This window comes from Myotis daubentonii, chromosome 12, assembly GCF_963259705.1.
Source record: "Myotis daubentonii chromosome 12, mMyoDau2.1, whole genome shotgun sequence".
Lineage (NCBI taxonomy): Eukaryota > Metazoa > Chordata > Mammalia > Chiroptera > Vespertilionidae > Myotis > Myotis daubentonii.
In genome coordinates this window covers 41,802,295-41,815,523 of record NC_081851.1, presented here as the reverse complement: position 1 = coordinate 41,815,523, position 13,229 = coordinate 41,802,295, and the positions used below count along the sequence as shown (strand labels likewise).

Genomic DNA, 13,229 nt, shown 5'->3' with positions numbered 1-13,229 from the left:
GACTCCTGGATGGCAGTGTGTTAGCTTCTTCCCCACTAGTGTGTGGATCTGGAGACTGTCTCTGCGTCTGTGCTGGTGTCCCAAGGGCCATGGGTGCCTGTCCTCCTCAGGGACAGTCCCCCATGTGTGGCCAATCTGCTGACTAGCCCAGGGCCCAGGGCCCTGCTTTTTGGATTGCCTTGGTTTCCCTGTTCTCTAGTACCCGTCCCTGACATCTCTCTCAACAACTTCACTGGCCTCCCTATACTCTGACTTATGCATCCATCTGCCCCAGAGAGCTCTGGCTCCCTAAATCAGGAGGCCTGGGTGCCCTTCCTCCCCTGGAATTGAACTCCGGGGTAGCAACACTGGGCTCTGTCTTTGGAGTTTGCTCTGCTCCTCGAGATGTGGCCACTTGAAATGCTGGACTCTCTCTGGAGCGGAAGAGGAGGAAAGAGCAGTCTGACCTGTCTTGGTCGATTCCTTCAGTCTGCCTTTTCTTTTTCAGTAGAAGCCTCCAGAATGCTTTGTGGTCAGGATAGTCTCGTTATGCCAGAAGGACTGACTAACGGAATTGCTAGATCTGTAAAACAGGACCTAATTCTGGGCCACGAAGGACTGACTGTACAGGTGGGGTTCCCTGTGAGGCCCATCTTGACAGGGGTTTCTTCTCTTGCCCAGCATCACTCAGCTTCCCAAGGAGCAGTGGGCAGGTGACTGAGGCTTTGGGAAGGCATGTAGTGCTCAGTTGTTACCTCGGAATCAGCATCCCCTGAAAAGGCTAGACAGAGAATCTCGGGCCTCAACCCAGACCTCTTGAATCAAAACCTTAATTTTAATATGAAGCCCAAGTGATTCCAATTTATATAGGACTTTGAGGAGCACATTTCTAAAGCACTAGTTTGTTTTGTACAGATGCTAAGGCAGTGGTCCTCAACCTTCTGGCCCTTTAAATACAGTTCCTCATGCTGTGACCCAACCATAAAATTATTTTTGTTGCTACTTCATCACTGTAATGTTGCTACTGTTATGAACCGTAATGTAAATATCTGATATGCAGGATGGTCTTAGGCGACCCCTGTGAAAGGGTCGTTCGACCACCAAAGGGGTCGCGACCCACAGGTTGAGAACCGCTGCGCTGAGGAGACTCGTGTCTATGAAACACCTACTATGTGCCTGCACTTTTTTCATTACCAAGCTGCAGTGCCTGAGGATCCTTTCTTAGCTTATAGTTCATTCATTCATTCATTCAACTCTACTTTTGAGAGCCATATGTGCTGGGCACTGGGCCAGACATTGGAAATACAAAGTGTACAAGACACGGGCCCTGATCACAATGATATGAGGCTGCAATAGCAACCCAGTGCCTTGCCCACAGTGAGTGCTCAATGGGTGGTACCAGAGTGGCTGATCCCAGTAGGTTGGTGTGGGACCCACATCCACATAGCCTGGTGGGGTGGCCCTTGCTATGTGGACCCTAGGTTGAACGTGGGTAAATCAGGAAGTAAAGGGCATCATTATTACTGATGTTGAACAGGAAGAAGTATTATGTGGCAACCCAGAAACATGGACATTGGAACTGCAGCTGATGTAAACATGGAACAGGAACCAAATAAGCTGTCTTCTTTGGCCAGCAGGCTCAGAAAGTTGGCATTTTGTTTGTTTATTTGTTCACCTAAGTCCAGGGGTCTGAAAACTATGGCGCATGAGCCAAGTCTGGCCCACTGCTTGTTTTTGTAAATAAAGTTTTATTGGAAAACAGCCATACTCATTTGTTTACATATTATTTTATGGCTGCTTTTACACTATAATGGCAGCATTGACTAATCTCCAATAGAGACTGACCACAAAGCTAAAATATTTACTATTGAGCTTTACAGGAAAAGTTTGCAGACCTCTGACCTGGCCTTCCACTTTAGCTAAAATAAAAAACAAGTTTTCAATTACTTTGAAAAGTGTACATATATTTATATAGAAAAAGTCTACAGCGATATAACAAAATTATTTGTGATTTCCTATGGGAAATTTGATTTCGAAGAATTAGGGGCATAGAACACTTAATTTTTCCTTAATTTTTAATGATCAGATTCTATTACTTTTATATTTAAAAAGACTTTTGTTATATGAAGCACTTTTGTTATATTAAACTATTTTCATTATGTTCAAAGTAATTTTTAATTACAAAAGCTATACATAAATGTTTTAGAAAACAAAAGGTAAATTTAAACTACCATCATTATACTACCCAGAAATTTCTTACTGTTCCTTTTTGGTGCATATTCTCCAGTCTTTCATTTGCATGGGTTACTATTTTGATGTACAATCTTCCAGTCTTTTGAGTATATACTAGTATAAGTGCATGTGTGAGTATGTATATGCACATCCACACGCATACATACACATTTAATATACTCATTATCTTTTGGGATTTTTTTTTTAATTTAATAATGTATTGTAAACACTTTTCTGGGTTCTTAAATAGTCATCTACCCAACATTTTATTTTATTTTTTTAAAGGAAAAATAAGCTCTTTAATCGTTTGAAATCAGAGGGGCTATAACAGAACACTAATCCTGTAGAACAAAGGGTCAGAAACACTGGCCAAAGCAAATTTATCTTTATAATCCAACCCTTAATTGGGCTGCTCTCCTATATTTCAATTGAATGTCTGTTTTTAAGCCTCCCTTCAGCAATGACCGTCTCTCTATGATTGCTTCCAGAAGTCTATCTGTGAAACAATTCACAGTACTATAATTTTTCTCATGGCTATCAAGACAGTACAGCACCACTGAGCCGTCAAGAAAGGGCAAAGGAAAAACACCGCTTTTGGGTGAAGCGGCAGTGTGTTGTGTTGCTTTGCTTCAATCGGTGGTGTGACAAGGTGTTCCGAAAAAAAAAAAAAGAGAGAGAGTACAGCAGTTTCTTCGTTTACTACACTGTCAAGAGTCTACATATCTGCTTGGTGCATTCAAAAGCAATCACTAAATTTTTCAATATAAAAAAAAGGGAAATAGATACCTATCCCAAATTAATGGGTGTAAACAGCCCGCAGAGCTGACATTACGAAGGAAGTTACAGATTTTTTTTTTGGGGGGGGGTGGTAGATTTATTGTAGAAGATATATAACTTTCATATATCTTTGAAAGGGCCAGTGATACAGCTCTGAGCTTGACCTTGGGTTTCCACAGTCTCTAAGGGGAAGAAAGTCTGCCTAAGAACAGAACGTTAGTTGAGGGATTGTGTCGAATGAAAAAAATGAATGGATGGTCGGCCACAAAATTTTCAGTTTCTGGCATAAGCGCGCAACCCACCACTAAAATTCCGGCTGTGGCAGCTGCTGCCTCTGTGCCGTCCTCACTAACTTCCACAAAAGACTTGTGGATACTTTTTGATATAAAAAGATCTCTGGCTCTTGCCATGCCAGACAGATCAGCCTTGCTATTAAAGAGATCCTCTATACCCAGGCTGGCCAGGTGAGAGTTGAGGTGGTAGCTCTCTTCCAGCTGGAACCTGGGCAGGTGGACGTTGACTTTAACGGAACTCAGATTCTCAGGTTTGGTCCACTCCTGCAGTTTTTCCAGGGTCAATTGTTCTTCGATCTTCTTCGGACCCGTGGCCTCGTCCTCGATGGCATCTGGCAGCAGGATGACCATGCGGAGGTCCCTGCCTTGGTAAGGCAGTTCCAGCACCCAGCACTTAAGGTCCTTGATGTAGCCAAATGGAAATTTGCTCTTCTGATACATCCTTTTCACTGTTTTTGTGTCTTTCTTATTCAATCTGAACGGTGTATCAGTTGTGGCCTTTTTACTGAATGTCTCCTGCCAGTTTCCTTTGAAATAGATGGCATTAACTAGCACAAGTTTGGTCATATTATCAACCACGCCTGCAGCCAACAATTCTGGAATTTTCCCTTCCGTCTGCCCTTTGACCCACTCGTTTATCACCTTTCTTGCATCTTCAGAGGCTCGCTGAAAATCTACACTGGCCAGTTCAGCACCATACGTTTTCTGGGTTGAAGCTAAGAACTCAGGGAGGAACTCATAGGTTTTCTCTCCGTATAACCTATTAGCAAGTTTGAGAATGTAGGGAGCTCCACGCTTGTTGATATCAGCATTCAGACTCTGAAAACTGGAATCTCCTTAACAGCATCGAAGTGAAGAGTCTTGGACATCCGTGCCTCGGTAGTGCCTCTGGCCCCAGAAAGACCATGGCCAGCGCTGAGGAAATGCTCATGGGGGAGATGATGTTCCCAGAGGGGTTGCTGTCCTTCAGGGTGCGGAAGAGGTCCACGGCGAACCGGGTGTTGGCCAAGCTCAGCTGCTTCATGGTGAGGCTACAACACAGGACAGAGGCCCGTTGCTAGCTGCCTGGGAGGGGCTCTGGATCTGACGATGTACCCAACATTTTAAATGGCTGCATGGTATTGCATTCTATGGAGATATATGTTTACCAATTCCCTATTATTGGACATTTACATTGTTTCCAGTTTATTACTCTTTTAAAGAAAGCTATGAGAACATTCTTGTAAATAAACCTTGGCAGATATCCATTATGACTTTTATAGGCTACGTTTGTGTAAGCAGAATTGCTGGGCTAAATGAGCACTACAATTCTGATTCCAATTCTATTCCAGTGTGTGAGTCCCCTGCCCCCCACACCCCCCATCAGGCAATTTTCAGATACCAGCTGGGTGCCCTGCATTTCAACTCAATTCTGACATTGTCTACCTAGAGTTAACGTCATATCCCACAGGTTAAGGGCTCAGGCCCACCAGACTGTCCCCCACTTCAGATGCCAATCCCAGGTCCAGGTTGTTACCTGTGCTTCTGAAAGACTCGCTGAACATCAGGGGTCCCCACAACCCTCTCCTTGGGTTAATTTGCTACAGTGGCTCACAGAGCTCAGAGAACATCATACTTACTAGAGTATCAGTTTATTATAAAAAGATGTAACTCGGGAACAGCCAGATGGAAGAGATGCACAGAGAAGCCGAAGGAGTTTCCAAGTGCTCGCAGCACCTCCACACGTTCACCAGCCAGGAAGCTCTCCGAACCCCGTCCTCCGGTTTTTACGGAGGCCTCATTACAGAGTCATGATTGGTTCAATCTGTGGCCCTTGGTGATTGAATTCAATCTCCTGCTCCAGCCTCCTTCCCTCATCCTGGAGGGCGGGACTGAAAGTTCTCCCTTCCAATCACAAGGCTTATCGCCCTGGCAACCAGCTCCTATCCTTAGGTGACCTAGGGGCTTTCCAGAAGTCGCTTCATTAACATAACAAAAGACACCTTTTCCAGCCTCTTCACTGAGGAAATTCCAAGGGTTTTAGGAGCTCTGTGCCAGAACCAGTGAAAACCATATATACTTTTTACTAAAATCACAATGTCACATGAGCTTTTAAGTTGTTCTTCGGTGACTTGTGGATCAGGTTGTGCCAATTTAAATCCTCAGCAGTAGTGTCGGAGATTGCCTGCTTTCCAGAACCTTAAACTAGGAATTATAAAAACGAACCACAACACTTTCACTTTCGGTTTTGTGTTTTCTTACCAGACAGTTCTCTTCTTATTGGCCATTTAAGTCTCAATATCTCACTGTACTGCCGAGCAGTTGTCTTCACCCCACATTTCAGGACCATTCAAGTCCTGAACTACTAATGCTTGGCAAAGCCAGCCATCGGCATCGACATCAGCCACTTCTGGATGTTGACCTCTGCGTGTACACACCCTGTTCTCCTGCCTCCCTCAGACACCCGAGGGAAGTGGTGGGTCTGGCGGGGTCACGTGCCTTGGCAGGTACTAGATCACACACTACAGAAAAGCAAAAACTTTATCGTGAGGATGGGTGGCCTCTCCTCCTTCTGCCCTTGGCCAACATTCTTGGAAGAGTCGCATAACTTTCTGTCTCCACTCCCAATCCCATGAGGTTCTCCTGCAATTGAAAAGTCAGTCAGGAATTTCTAACTGCCTGATCCAGGACCTCCTGTTGGCGGCAGCCAGGACTGCACCAGGTGTTAGACCCATAGGGTCAGATGGGACCTGGGGCCAGATGGGACCTGGGTTCAGCAACCTGGGTACTAGAGTTCTAGCAAAGAAAGAATTCAGAGCCAAGACTCACACTATAAAAAAAAAATTTATTTAGAAAGTCACAGAGGTAGAAGAAGTGAGCAGTAGAAGAAACGAGCTCAGGAGACAAGTTACAGAGGCAAAAGAAGGGGCCTTGGAGGTAAGAGAGAGAAGGGTGAAGGTAATGCGCCTGGGGGAAGCCTGGGGGAAGGAGAGGGGAAGATGAAAGGCGTGGGCCTGCTCCCGTCCTTAGTCCTAAGGGCTTTCGAGTGTGGGGATTTTAGGGGAGGCCCTGGGGAGGATCTCAATAGAATATTCATCAGCTTTCCAGGTGTGTCCTCTCAGGATCATGATCTCCACTGATTGGCCCGCACCAGGGCAGGCTGTCATTAGTCAACGCAGCTGGTCCTGAGGTCAGCCTTGGTGTTGCTTGTCTGGTTTTGCTGCTTTTCTGGTCCTGGAGCTGAAACACAACTGAGGTCTAGATGTATTTGATGCGGATCAGAACCTCACTGTCCTGGGGGCTTAATGCTTAGGGCTATTTTCCAGGCCCCTCTAAAGGGGTGGAACCTGCATGACTAGCGACATGCCAGGGGAGGAAAGGTCAGGGGAGAATGCGAACTGCATGACCAGGGTCATGAAAGGTCAGGAGGCCTAGACCGCATGACCAGAGATATGATAGGGATGAAAGGTTAGGTTACCCTGGGGGCGAGGTCCTTGCTTCCCAGTTTTTTCAGTTGCTAGGACCTGGGGCTTTCCACCCTGGTGACCTTCTGTACTGGCCCATTGCCCTTGCTCTGCTCATGTCTATCTAACTGCCTACCACACTTCTCCTCTCTTTGGATTTTTTATTTTTAATATATCTTTATTGATTTCAGAGAGGAAGGGAGAGGGAGAGAGAGAGAAACATCAATGATGAGAGTGAATCATTGATCGGCTGCCTCCTGCACACCCCCTCCTGGGGATCTAGCCCACAACTCAGGCATGTGCCCTTGACCGGCATCGAACCCAGGACCCTTCAGCCCGCAGGCCGACGCTCTATCCACTGAGCCAAACCAGCTAGCGGTCCTCTCTTTGGCTTTTGATATTTGACTCTCCTTCTTGGAAGGTGTCTTGTCCACAGCCTGCATTTAGTTGTTCATATTCAGTTTCCTTTACGAGCTCTTCTTCCTTAAATTCCCTTTAAATGCATGCATCAATATTCCTCAAGGTATATCCGGTTACATTTCACGTCTCTTTTTGTTCATGCTGTATGCTTGCAACTCTCTAAAGCTTTGCTCTGCAGACCATTCACCTCGGCTCCTTTGGCCTGTCCAGCACTCACCTCGTCGCCTCTCTGTCTACCCACCGGAACCAGTCCTTCCTCCCCGGCTTCCTCTCTGAACAGAATCACCCTCTACCAATTACTCAACTCGGAAACCTCAGAGGCATGTCTTTTTCTGCTTTCTGCCTCGTCTGTCAACATCCAGCATGTCGTCAGACCCCGCTGGTTTCTGTGCATCCGCGAGGGCCATCAGAACTGAAACGCAGCCCTGGCTTAAATGAATGAGGCTGTTTTCTCTCCCATTTCCTGCTTCCTGATTCTCCAGGCAGAGTCTACCTTTCTGCCGCTGCTGCAGCGCTCTCCTAACAATGCAACGCAATTGAGTCCTCTGTCCCTGAAAAGAACCTCTCAGTGATTTCTCGTAGATGACAAAGGCCTTCCTAATCTGGCCACCGCCTCCCTTTCATGGCTCACATCCTGCACTTCTTCCTGCCCGGCAGCCAGCCCTCATTCCCAGCAGGGCCCTCTGCCCACCATGCCCTGACCCAGCCCCTCTGCACCCCCAAGACCTTGCCTCCCCTTTCCCAGCGTTACTCACTTCCTGCTCTCTGGGGCTGGGCACCGTGGTCCTATCGCTGGTAAAGCAGTTGTTAGTCACATGCCTGCTCTTCCCCTGCCCATGGAGGAGTCCGAGGAGTTCGTTGTGGACAGGAGGACCCTGCCTCACTCACCTGTCTCTCCAGGGCTTAGCACCGTGCCGGGCACAGAGGAGTCACTCCGTGAATGGGTGGTCCTCTAGTGACATCACCACGCTGGCTCCCCAACCCATATTAAAAAAACAAACAAACAGATGTTAGGCTCCTAGTGTTCTTAGTTTTATGGGACTACAGTCAAGATGATACTGTATCAGCGATCAATTTCCATATTGACCTAAGTTCCTGTTGCCGTTCATCAGACACCCCCCTACCCCCAACCCCATATCAGGGTGTTTTCTGTAGTTTCAGAAAGAGTGCGCCTCCCAAAGGTGACACGCTCCTTTTCCTCTCCACACAGGAAGCCAGAAGGCCGATGGAAATGCAGGCAATCCCAGTTAGCAAACACAGTGAGCCAATATTTTTAGCAACTCTTTCACCAAGGGCTTTGGGGTGTCAGCCCCTTCCTACCAATTTAGAGAAAGGCATTTGCTCTTGGGCTGTGCCGGGAGCAAGCAGATAGGCCCCCGGGCATGAGCAGTCAGGCCTGGCAGCTGGTGGGCCTTGTGGGGAAGGGAACTTGGCCTTTCTGAACCTTAGTGTCCTGATCGGTAAATGTAAACCTGCCCCTGAATGACAGGGTTGTTGTAAAGGTTGAAGGATGAGATGCTTTGGAGCACTGCTGGGGCCGCTCAACAAAATGCAGCTGCTGAGAGGTGCTGCCCATTGCGGGACACGGAAGGGAGGGAGCCAGGACGTTCCTGCATGGCAGGCTCAGCCTTGGCCAGTCTAGATAATACTACTGCCCCCCACCCCCACCCCAAGAGATGGCTAACTTCAGGTACCCGGAGTTGGGGAGGTGTGAGGTGCTTAGTCACGTGCAGGGAATGCCCTCTTGCCTTAGAGTTTAGTGACCAGGGAAGAGGTTTTTAATGGTTCAGGGATGGTGTTCAGGAGCTCTTTGAACCCCTGAAACTGGATAGTGAATTTTGTGTAAGAGCACATTTTTCTGAGGAAAGAGGCGTTGGTTTTATCAGGTTCTCCGAGGGGTCTGGGACCTTAAAACTGTTAAGAACCACGGGCCTGGAGTCCTGCAGACTCCAGACTCTTGAAGGTGCATTGTTTCCATCTCCAGGGCAGGGGTTCTGGGAGCAGAAGCCAGTCCTAGCGCAGATCCACCGTCAGCCTGCAGCGCCCGCACTGCCTGTGGGAGGCTGTGGCAGGCTCTGAAGGATGCTTCTGGGGGGTGTGTGCCTGCCTGCATCTGGGGTGGCAGATGTTTGCACCAGCTGCTGGGGTGGGAGGTGCAGCCTGTAATCCAGGAACTTTATAAGAGAGACATCGCCAGTGATCCTTATGTAAACGAAAGGCAAGCCTCGGGCTTCTTAAGCTGGGGCTCTTACCAACACCCTTTAACCAAGCGGGGAGCTCGGGCGGCTCACTAGCTCTTACAGCAGATGTGAGGGGAGGGGCCCAAGATGACCTACCTGTCCAGGAGGAACAGCCTTGGGCGTGAGGTCAGGCTCGTAGGTGGAGGTGCTGCCAGGGCGGCGTTCCTCCCATCTCCTGTGGGGACATTCAGGACACAGACACCCGGCCCCGCGTTCCCCTCAGAGACTGAAGGAGAGTGTCTGTCCGCTGCAATTGGGTGTGTTCAGTCTGTCCGACTCGCGTTTTGTTTTGTTGTTGTTATTGTTAATCCTCACCATAGGATATTTTTCCATTGATTTTTAGGGAGAGTGGAAGAAAGAGGTAAAGACAGAGAGAAACATGGATGTGAGAGAAACACATCGATTGGTTGCCTCCTGCATGAGCCCTGACCAGGGCCAGGGCCGGGGAGGGGCCTGCAGTCAAGGTACGGTGCCCTTGATTGGAATCGAACCTGGGGACCCTTTGGTCTGGAGGCCGACGCTCTATCCACTGAGCCGAACTGGCTAGGGCCCATTTCGTGTTAACACCCTGGGTTTGGTGGGATGGGGCTGTCCGGGGTTACTCCTGGGCTGAAGAAGGTTCGCTATGGGACGGGTTTATTCAGAAGCAGATAGCCGCTCCCTGGACAGGCTCTCGCTGCTCCCTGTTCTTAGGGCACTTCTGCCCCGAATGACTCAGCCTTCCCGGCCGGCCGGCGAGCGAATGGCAGTCCCTCGTGTTCCTGCTGAAGGAGAAAAAGATGATGCTGTGCGCTTGCAGCTCGGGCTTGTCATCGTGCACATTACATTCAGGATTTTACAATGAGTGTTTGATTTGCCGTGGACGGATATTTATCTCCAAGTCCACCAAATGCTCCTCGAGGCAGCCTCCACACAGACTGTAATTGCTAAACCCACTTATTCTGACTCAGTGTCTGTTTGGCAAAATGTCTAGAGAGACAAGAAGTGGGGAGAAGTGAGCTGGGCCCAGATGCTTCCCTATGACTAACAGAATGTCCACCCCAAGTTGGGAGCTGAGCAGCCTGCTGGCGTGTCATAGGTGGGTGGGTTTCTCACAACTCTTATTTAAAGCTGTGCCCTATTGTACTGAAATTGTAATTTGTGAATAAGCGTGGAATTAGAGTTGTTGGGCTGAGCTGACTCACTGCCAGTAACTGGGACAGGGTCTGAGGATGCCTTCATGTCACATGGAGCTCAGGCAGGAGGAGAAAAGCAGGGAGAGCTTGCTGGGGCACCTGCCCATGGCTTTCCTGATGTCATTTCTGCAGACAATCGGGGCCACTGGCTTATCTCTCCACTCATTCCCTCCATCCATTTAGAACAGTGGGTCTCAACCTTCTGGCCCTTTAAATACAGTTCCTCATGTTGTGACCCAACCATAAAATTATTTTCGTGGCTACTTCATAACTGTAATGTTGCTACTGTTATGAACCGTCATGTAAATATCTGATATGCAGGATGGTCTTAGGCGACCCCTGTGAAAGGGTCGTTCGACCGCCAAAGGGGTTGCGACCCACAGGTTGAGAACCGCTGCTTTAGAAGACGAATAGGGTTGAAGCACTCACTGGCGGATCCAATGGCTCTCAGTGGAAACGCTTGGAAATCAGGGTTTGGGGCTTTGAGATCGATCGCACAGCCTGCATGCGATCTCCAGAAGGGCCCTTGCAGCAAGAGGCGTGGCAGGGGACACACAGAAATTGGTTTCAGGACCAGACTTGGGTGTAGCCTCAAATCTCAGCATCTTCAGTCACAGCCTTGGGGCTGGGGGAGGAGATGAGCTTTCCAGGTGACATGGGCCATTCCGCTGAGCTCTGTGTTTCTGCCAGGTGGGAGCAACCTGGGGTTCAAGCTCTAAAGTGTTGTTGTGAGGACCACTGCCATCAAGTCTCGTGAACAATTTGATTTGAATTCACTGATTATATCATATTGATCAACATTTTGAAAAACAGAGAATAAGGTTCTGGGGTGACAGATTTCATGAAGCATAATTTCCATAGAAACAGGGTAGAGAAATCCCACAACACTGGGCCCCCGAAAAAGGATGGGGGTAGTGTGAGACATAAATGCTATACCCCAGTGATTCCCCCAGTGACTCCCATTGGGGGCCACATTGCTCCTGGGAACATTGGGCAATGGCTGGGGACATGTTCGGTTGTCACTGAGAGGGGAGGTACCATTGGGTTCTACTGTGTAGGGATCAGAGATGCTGCTGAAGACCCTGCAATACACAGGACAGTCACAACGAAGAGTTATCCGGTTGTGCCGAGCTGGCATGGCCATGGGTGAACCTGAGAGGGGGCGGTGAAGGATTGAGAAAAGACAGACAAGAGAAGAAAGCTGGGTCTGGGTGGGATGCTGTCCTCTCTGATGGAGAGGCAGCGCCACAGCCTTCCAGCTGAGTCTTTATTTTATAGCCAGTTTCCACAAGGCAAAGTAAGGGCGTGAATCTACTCAATCACATGCACCTGATCAAGCTTTGTTTCCTTGCTGCACCTCCCGCAGCCTCTATCTCTCAGCCACGTGGGACCACAGGTTCGGACCATAGGGTCAAGCTTACAACGATAGCCATTGGCTATCATTGTGCTGGGAGGGCTTTGCCCTCCAAGCTGGGACTTGCACGTGGCTTTGCCACGAGAGGACCGTGACCTCTCATTAGTCCGAGGCTTGAACCTGTCCAAACACGGTAGCCGCTCTCTACATCTGGTCCAAAATGTCAGCAGGGCCACTCCGGAGAAACCGCTTATAAATGGACCCCAGAGCACAGCAAGTGCCTGCACACGTTCTCTTCCTCCTACAAGCTGCCTCCGGCATTTCATGTGTAACGATCACCAAACATCATCTGTGTGCCGGACACAGTGATTGGCTGAGTGGGAGGCTAAACGATGAGTAAGCCCAATTAGGCAGAAAGGGCACGATCACTTCGTCTCTCCTCTCCTCGACAGAAAGCTCTCCTTGGACTCTGACAGAATTAGCGATGGTGCCTATAGTGGTCTTTGTTCTAAAATTAAAAAAAAATAATAAAAATTGCCTCCATCCCTTTGGGAGTGGGGGCGGGCGAGGCACCCTTCCCCTGCGGGCTCTGTGCTATGATTTGGTTCTGGTGCTATGAGTTGCCCTGTGATGCCGTCCCAGAGGCTTCCTGCTTTCTCATCCATGCAGCTTCCCACTCCGAAGGGCAGACTTGTTTCAGTAACTGAGATGGACTCAGATGAGACTGGGGGTCTGGAATTCATTCCCTCGCTCAACAGTGATTATTCATGCTCGACTGCAGATTTCTGCTGAAAAGCCCCCACATCTGGCCTCAGGAAACCCTGCTTTGGGGGGGGGGGAGTTCTTATGGGAAGGTGTCTTGGCAAAGGAACGTTGGAGAAGGAGAAAAATCATCTGGGTCGCTCACAGTTCCATCGTCCCAACCTCCCTGGAGCCACCAGAGCTCCGTGGCTACGAAGGTTTGTTCCCCAAAAGGGATTCAGGCTCGAGGGAGATGGAGAAGTCAGAAGATATGAACTGGACTGGACCTGCCCCAACCCCATCCCACCCCATCCCATCCGGGCGCATGTCCCCACTTGCCCTCCACTGGAACAAGAATGCCAGGGCCATGCCTTTGCTGATGACCGTGTAGCATCCTGTCTCTTTACCATCAGGCATTTAAAGTCCTCACAGTCTGTGTGGAAGAGCCCAGGGTGCAGAGTTGCTGTCAAATATGTACCATGTCACACATGCATATTCTACTGTTTGCTAAATGCACGTGACGTGGCCAAGTCTAAACAGTGGGGATTGACCGAGGTGCTGAATTCAGTGAATTG

General features: G+C 48.8%; 1 pseudogene; it reads right to left on the bottom strand.

The window, feature by feature from the left end:
- Nucleotides 1–3,073: 3,073 nt before the first annotated feature.
- On the bottom strand, nucleotides 3,074–4,320 carry LOC132213284 (leukocyte elastase inhibitor-like; annotated as a pseudogene).
- Nucleotides 4,321–13,229: the final 8,909 nt, after the last annotated feature.